This window comes from Scylla paramamosain, chromosome 13, assembly GCF_035594125.1.
Source record: "Scylla paramamosain isolate STU-SP2022 chromosome 13, ASM3559412v1, whole genome shotgun sequence".
NCBI lineage: Eukaryota > Metazoa > Arthropoda > Malacostraca > Decapoda > Portunidae > Scylla > Scylla paramamosain.
In genome coordinates this window covers 21,959,585-21,967,084 of record NC_087163.1, presented here as the reverse complement: position 1 = coordinate 21,967,084, position 7,500 = coordinate 21,959,585, and positions in this window count along the sequence as shown.

The following is a 7,500-nucleotide window of genomic DNA, read 5'->3' as shown; positions in this document are numbered from 1 at the left end:
AATGGAGAGAGAGGGAAAGGACACAAGAACGTGACGGTAAAGGTGAGGGGAGAGGAGAGGAAACTAGAAGAGAGGGTGAGGGAGAGAGGAAAAGTGAGGGGAACGTGCTAGGCGGGGAAAATGGGGGTAATTTAGGAGCAATTTGATAGCGTGAGGGGGAAAGAGGCGTGAGGGGATGAGAGGGAAGTGAAGGACTAATGGTACATGTGAGGAGTAACGCTTGCAAGAGGGGAGTGTGAGGGGAATGTGACACCAAGAGGGGAATCCAAGGGGAAAACTAAAAGACTTACTGCGATCTGCGTGAAGGGCGTGAGGGGAAATAAGGCAAAAAGCTGTGAGGGGATGAATGGCTGCTGTGAACACGTGTGGTCTGTGAGGGGAAGAGTTGAGGGGAAACAGATGAGAAGGTTGGAGAAGTCATTGTAACCCTTTTCTTTCCCCTCTTTTCCTCTCAACTTCATTCATAAACTCTCTATCCTTCCTTCACTTCTGTTTCCCCTTTCTTTCTCCCTTCTCTCTAATCTCTGTATTCTTATCTCCCTCTTGCACTAAGGTTCCTTTTCCCCCTTGTTTTCCACCTATTCCTTTTTATCATCCCTCCTTTCCTTCTCTTTTTCCTTCTTTCTTCGCTCCTTCCATTTCCCCCACGCTACGAAATCAGGGAAATGAAACAGAAAGCGAAGAATATTCATAACGTAAAGAATAAAGACGGGAAAGAGGAAAAAAACTGAAAATATAAGTAAAAAAGAGGAATTTGCTAATGGACTGACTGGCTGACTGACTGACTTACTGACTGGTTGGCAAGGTAGACATCAAACTTACCTGGAAAGAGAGAGAGAAAATAAATAAGGAAAAATTTTATATACTCATCACATAATAATAATAATAATAATAATAATAATAATAATAATAATAATAATAATAATAATAATAATAATAATAATGACCAAAAATAATTCCCTAGAAATGAAAATAAAAAAAATAGATACATAAAATAAAATGAAATGTTAGATGAAAAAAATATATACAAAAAGCAAGAAAAGCATACAAATTATACAGGAAACAACAGGAAACGTAGCTTATTTTTTTCCTTTTCCCTTTTGTATGTATGTATTATTCATATATATATATTATTTTTTATCTCCCCTGTGAAAAAAAAATGCTAAGTCAGGAGGAGGAGGAGGAGCAGGAGGAGGAGGAGGAGGAGGAGGAGGAGGAGGAGGAGGAGGAGGAGGAGGAGGAGGAGGAGGAGGAGGAGGAGGAGGAGGAGGAATATTATTAAGTAAAGAAAAAGGGAACTAGACAAGAACAAACACAAAAGGAAGACAAAAAGAAAAATACAAAAAAAGAAACAAAATAAAGAGAATAAGGAAGAGGGAAATGAATATGAGGAAAAGAAGAGATGAAGGAAATGAAAAGAGAAAGAGGAAGAGGAAGAAGAAGAGGAAGAGGAAGAGCAGGAGGAGGAGGAGGAGGGTCTTCTTTTTGACCCTTTGTTGATATGCCCTTTGTAGACGTGACCTCTTACCACCCCCCCATTTCCCCCTTCCCCTCTCCCTCTCCCTTTCTCCCTCTCCCTCTCTCTTCCCCTCCCTCGCCAGTCTTTGTCAGAGACGGGACGCGACTGACAAGTGACGCTCAAAATTTGGCAGAGCACCTCACTTCTTTCCCCTCTTCTTTTTTCCCTCTTTCGTTTCCCCTCCTCTCTCCTACCCTCCCTCTATTCTCCTCTTAATTTCCCCCCACTTCCTTTTATTCTGCGCTATTTTTTTTCCTTCTCTCTCTCTTCCTCTCCTGTCTTCCTTTTCCCCTTTTATTTTTCTCTTTCTTCTTTATCTTACTCTACCCTTTTTCCTCCTTTTCCTTTTCCCTTTTCCCTCTTAATCTCCCCTATTTTCTTTTTTCCCTCCTTCCTCTTACTCTTTCTTCTTTCCTTCTCTCCCTTCTCCCCTCTTCTCTTTTCCTCTCCCCTTTTTGCCCCCCTTCTCTCTCTTACTCTTCCCTCAATTCTTCTTTTCCTTCTCTCCTCATTTTTCCTCTTACTTTCCCTTTCCTTTTCTCCTTCTCCTTATTCTGCGCTTTTCCCCCTAGCTCTTACTTTCTCCTCTTCCACTCCTCTTCTCTTCTCTCCCTATCTCTTTTCTCCTCTTTCCTCTTACTCTTATTTTTTTCCCACTTCAACATTCTTATTTTCTCTTTTTATCTCTTTCTCTTATATTTCTTTTCATTTTTTTTTACTTTCTTTCCCCTCTTCCTCCTCTCTCGTCTCTTCCCTTCTTCCTTTTCCCTTCCCTTCTCTCTTACTCTCCACTCTTTTCTCCCCTACATCTCTCTTCTGCTTTTCTCTTCTCTTCTTGTTACCTTTTCTTTCATCTTTATTCTTCATTAATTGTCTTCTTCCCTTTCTCCTTCTCATTTTCCCTCTTCATCGTCCTTCCTTCATCTTTTCTCATCATTTTTTTCCCTCATCACGATTACTGGGTCTTCAGGCTTTCTTCCTTGCAATCCTCTTTTTCCCTCCTTAGGTTGCTTCCTTCCCTCCTCCTCCTCCTCCTCTCCTTCGCCAATCACTCTTGCCTCCTCGTTCCCTCTCCTTTCCTCCTCTCCTCCCTCTTCACATTTCCCTCCACTAACGGCAATCAAGAAGTGCTTCAGGAAACAGATATGGAGAGAGAGAGAGAGAGAGAGAGAGAGAGAGAGAGAGAGAGAGAGAGAGAGAGAGAGAGAGAGAGAGAGAGAGAGAGAGAGAGAGTAGAAATACTTAATAGGATTATTAAGCTCCATTAGCTAACTTGACAAGGCAGGTGGGAAGGGAACGGTGCTAAGTGGGGAGCGCTCTCTCTCTCTCTCTCTCTCTCTCTCTCTCTCTCTCTCTCTCTCTCTCTCTCTCTCTCTCTCTCTCTCTCTCTCTCTCTCTATTTACTCTTCAGCCCTCCCACAAAGCTATCAATATACAGAGCTTCATCAATTTGTCAGACACGAGGGGAGGATGAGGAGGAAACATGAGACGGGAGGGAAAAAAGGAGGGAAGGAGGGAAGGTGGGAGGGAGGTATGGAGTGAAGATGAGAGAGGAAGGAAAGGTGGAAGCGATATGGAGTGAGAGAGGAAAGGAGGGATGGAAGGAAGGGGTGAGGGAAGAAAGGAGGAGGGAGGCAGGCAGGGAAAGAGGGAAAAGCGGAGTGCGTTTCCTTGTCACACGTTTCCTGTACACTCCCTCATGTCCCTCTCCCTCTCCACTCTTAACCCTCTCTCTCTCTCTCTCTCTCTCTCTCTCTCTCTCTCTCTCTCTCTCTCTCTCTCTCTCTGTCTTCTCACGCTGCCATCTCAGGCTTTCTATATTTTCCGTCTCCCAAAATAAACCATAATTCTCTCTCTCTCTCTCTCTCTCTCTCTCTCTCTCTCTCTCTCTCTCTCTCTCTCTCTCTCTCTCTCTCGTGAACTCCATCCACATCTATGCAAATTAACTTTTTTTTATACTATTCCCGAAATTTTTAGCGCGAAAAAGTGTTCAGAGTTATATTGTAATGTAATATAGACAGTCTTTTAATATGATTTTTCCGATGCCTGCAATATTTGTTTTCCATTAATTGTTCACCTTTTTTTTCTATTTATTTATTTATTTATTTATTTGAGATGATTAAAAATGAGGATAAAAGTAATAACAGCAAGCAAGCAAGCACATGTACATCAGTGTTTCGTATTTTTTCCTTTTATTTCTTATTGTTATTATGAGCGGAAGAAAGGAAAGCAATGGTGTGAGGAATGATAATGATTTAACACACACACGTACACACACACAACGGATTTCTGTGTGTGTGTGTGTGTGTGTGTGTGTGTGTGTGTGTGTGTGTGTGTGTGTGTGTGTGTGTGTGTGTGTGTGTGTGTGTGTGTGTGTGTGTGTGTGTGTGTGTGTGTGTGTGTGTGTGTGTGTGTGTGTGTGTGTGTGTGTGTGTAGCGTGGTAATTTACATTAGTTTTTCCATTTTTTCACCCTCAAACCTCAAATACGAAACATTACGAGAAAGAATGATGAACGAAAAAAATTAGGGTCAAGTGCATGCTCTCTCTCTCTCTCTCTCTCTCTCTCTCTCTCTCTCTCTCTCTCTCTCTCTCTCTCTCTCTCTCTCTCTGATGAGGCAGGTAATTAGGTTCCTTTCTGGGGCAGATCAATGAGGACTCTCCTTTATTTCTCTCTGACTTCTTTCTTCTCTTCTATTTACTTTCCCTTTCTCCTCTCCACCCCGGAACAATTCTTTTTCATCCACAGTTTTATTGCTTTCAACTCATTTCTGTATCCTTATTTTATACTTTTTAAGGAGTATTGTTCTTCATTTTACGCTTCTCTGCATTATTTATTATTATCGTTTATCTTCTATTGTATTTACTGTCTTTTTCTCTTCTTCACCTCAGTATAATTCCTTTTTATTAACGGTTTCCTTCGTTTCAGCTCATTTTCTAGTTATTTTATATATATGTATTTTTTTTTTAGGAATATTATTAATCCTCTTTAGCTTTCTCTGCATTATTTATTCTATTCATTTATCTTCCCTTGTATTCACTCTATTTACTCTTTTTTTCTTCTTAACCTCAAAATAATTCTTCATCCACAGTTTTCTCCCTATTAGCTTTTTTTTTTCCTTACAGTATTATTAATCTTCTTTACTTCCCTGTTCATTATTAATTCTAATCGTTCATCTTCTTTTGCATTTACTTTTTTCTTCTTCGCCTTAAACATTTTTTTTTATTTAAATCGTTTCGCCTCTCATCATTTCCATCTAATTATTTTCTACTTTTTTTTTTTTTTTCTAAGAGTATTACACTATTAATCTTCCTTTACTTTCGTCTCCATTTTTTTCTACTAATTTATCTTCTCTGCTGTTTACCCTTCGCTTCTTTTCTTCACCACAGAATAATATTTTTTTTATCAATAGTTTTCCTCTCAACTAATTTCCTTATAATTCTTTTTTTTACTTTCCTTTCTAAGAGTAATGTTAATCTTCCTTACTTTCCTCTCCATTAGTTTATTTATTCTTTTTTCTAATACTTTATCAATATTCATTCGCCTCGTATTTTTTCCCTCCCTCCTTCCTCTAAATGCGACGACGTCAGGAAATTCCACGTTATATAAATCAGTTTTCCTCGTCATTTTCCTCCCTACTTTGTCATCAGGAAGTCGATTACTTTCCTGATGTAAGTAGAGGAGGAGGAGGAGGAGGAGGAGGAGGAGGAGGAGGAGGAGGAGGAGGAGGAGGAGGAGGAGGAGGAGGAGGAGGAGGAGGAGCTCTTTATTCTATCAACATTTTCCTTCACCGCTTCTTCTTTTTTCCCTTTTTTCCATTTATTAGTTTTGTCGGTCTTTTTAATTATCGATACATTCTTTTTTTCTACGTTCTGTTTCTTCATCTTTTTGTTTACGATTTTCTCTCTCTCTCTCTCTCTCTCTCTCTCTCTCTCTCTCTCTCTCTCTCTCTCTCTCTCTCTCTCTCTCTCTCATTGGTTTTCTCTTCGATTTCTCTAATTATTGTTTTCATGTTTGTATTCATTTTTTTTTTGTTTAATATTCTCTCTCTCTCTCTCTCTCTCTCTCTCTCTCTCTCTCTCTCTCTCTCTCTCTCTCTCTCTCTCTCTCTCTCTCTCTACCTGCAAACTGTTAATCCTTCTCCTGCTAACTACTGACCAAACCTTCCTCTCCTAATAGCTGTTGTTCATTGCTGCGATTCGTTGTAATGGCGCTGTTTGCTCCCCGCACCTCCACCCACTCACCCACCAGCTGCCCCTCTCCCTCTCTCTCCCTCCCCCAAGCTGCTGTCTGCTACTGCTGGACCCAACTAAAGGTGCGTTGTGGTGAGTGTGGCCAGGGGAAGTGGTCTCGATTGTAAAGGTGGTGTTCTTTAGGTTCATCTGGTTTTGGTGGTGGTGGTGGTGGTAGGTGCTGTAAGAGTTTGTTGTTGTTGTTGTTGTTGTTGTTGTTGTTGTTGTTTCCTTATTCCTTTGCTTCTTTTCTTTTTCTCTTATGGACTCATCTATTTTAGCTTTTCATTATCTTGTTCTCCTCTTCAAACTATCTCTTCTGTTACTTCTTCTTTCTTATTTCTTCTTCTTCTTCTTGGTGTGGTGGTGGTGGTAGTAGTAGTCATGTTGTTGTTGTTGGTGGTGGTGGTGGTGGTGGTGGTGGTGGTGGTGGTGTACAGCAAAAATATCAGGTAATATTAGTAGTGATGAAGGATACACAAGTAATTGCAAGGTGAGTGGGAGGTTTCGCTAATTAAATGGTCCACAGGTAAGCTGGACGTCCGCACCTTCCCTTCCCTTCTCTTCCCCTTCTCTTACCTTGCCTCACCCTTTTCTGTTCTCCCTTCGTGTCCCTTTACTCAGGTCACACAAAATTAATAAACACATTTTTTTCTTTTCCGTCTTTCCATTTTCTTGTTTCCCTCATCCTTTCCTTGTTTCCCTTATTCTGTCCCTTTCTTCAGCTCAAAACACATTAAACGTATACCCTTTTTTTTTTCTTTTCCATTTCCTTCCTTTCCCTTACCCCTTTCTTCCACCTTCTCCATTCCTTTTCTTTATCTACCCTCCAAAAGATAATAAATTCATTCGTTTTCCATCAACTTTCTTTTCCTTCCTTCCTCTCACCCTTTTGTCTATCCCTCTGTCTACCCCTTTCTTCATCTCTCACCCAAAAATAACATGAACCCTTTGAACCCTTTCTTTCTTCCTCCTTACCCTTTAATAAGTCCCTCTCTCTCTCTCCAAACACAACCAGTTATATAAAACAAAAAAATATCGTTACATTTCCCCCCATCAACGTCCCTTTCCGCCCTCATAGAGCTAAAGAGAGATTCATCTTTTTATTTATGCTAGGTAATTGTCAGGCAGATTCCTTCCCCGTCCTGCCCTCGTGACCCACTTTGAGCTGACGGACAGGATGGATGGCGGCAAGTCTAGTGTTGGCTTTTTTGTTTATCGGGAAATCAGAAGTGTTTGGAGGAAGTGCCGGTGATTTACGAGGCTCGACTTCAAGGGGAGGGTTTGGTCTCATGCGTGGAAAAATGCTGCTAGTAATGGTGAATTTTCGACGGTGTGTGTGTGTGTGTGTGTGTGTGTGTGTGTGTGTGTGTGTGTGTGTGTGTGTGTGTGTGTGTGTGTTTATTTTTTAGTGATGGGAAAATCTTGTGTTTTGAGTTTTTGATAAATAACTTAACGATACTCAGAGGGAAGGTTCTCACGCACGTAAAATACTTGTAATCCTCAAATTTTCAGGAATATGCTCTGGAAATAGCGTGAATAACTTGATAACTTAAAAAAATATGAGGTGTTTTGACCTTGCACGTATTCATTTACGATACCTGACTTGAAGGGAAGGATTTCATACAAGAAAAATGCTAGAAATATTCAAATTTTCAAGTATATGACCATGTTTTCCCCAATAAAAAAAATACCAAAAATCTTACATATTCTGAGTCTCTTACAAATAATTTAAGAAGTTTCTCATTA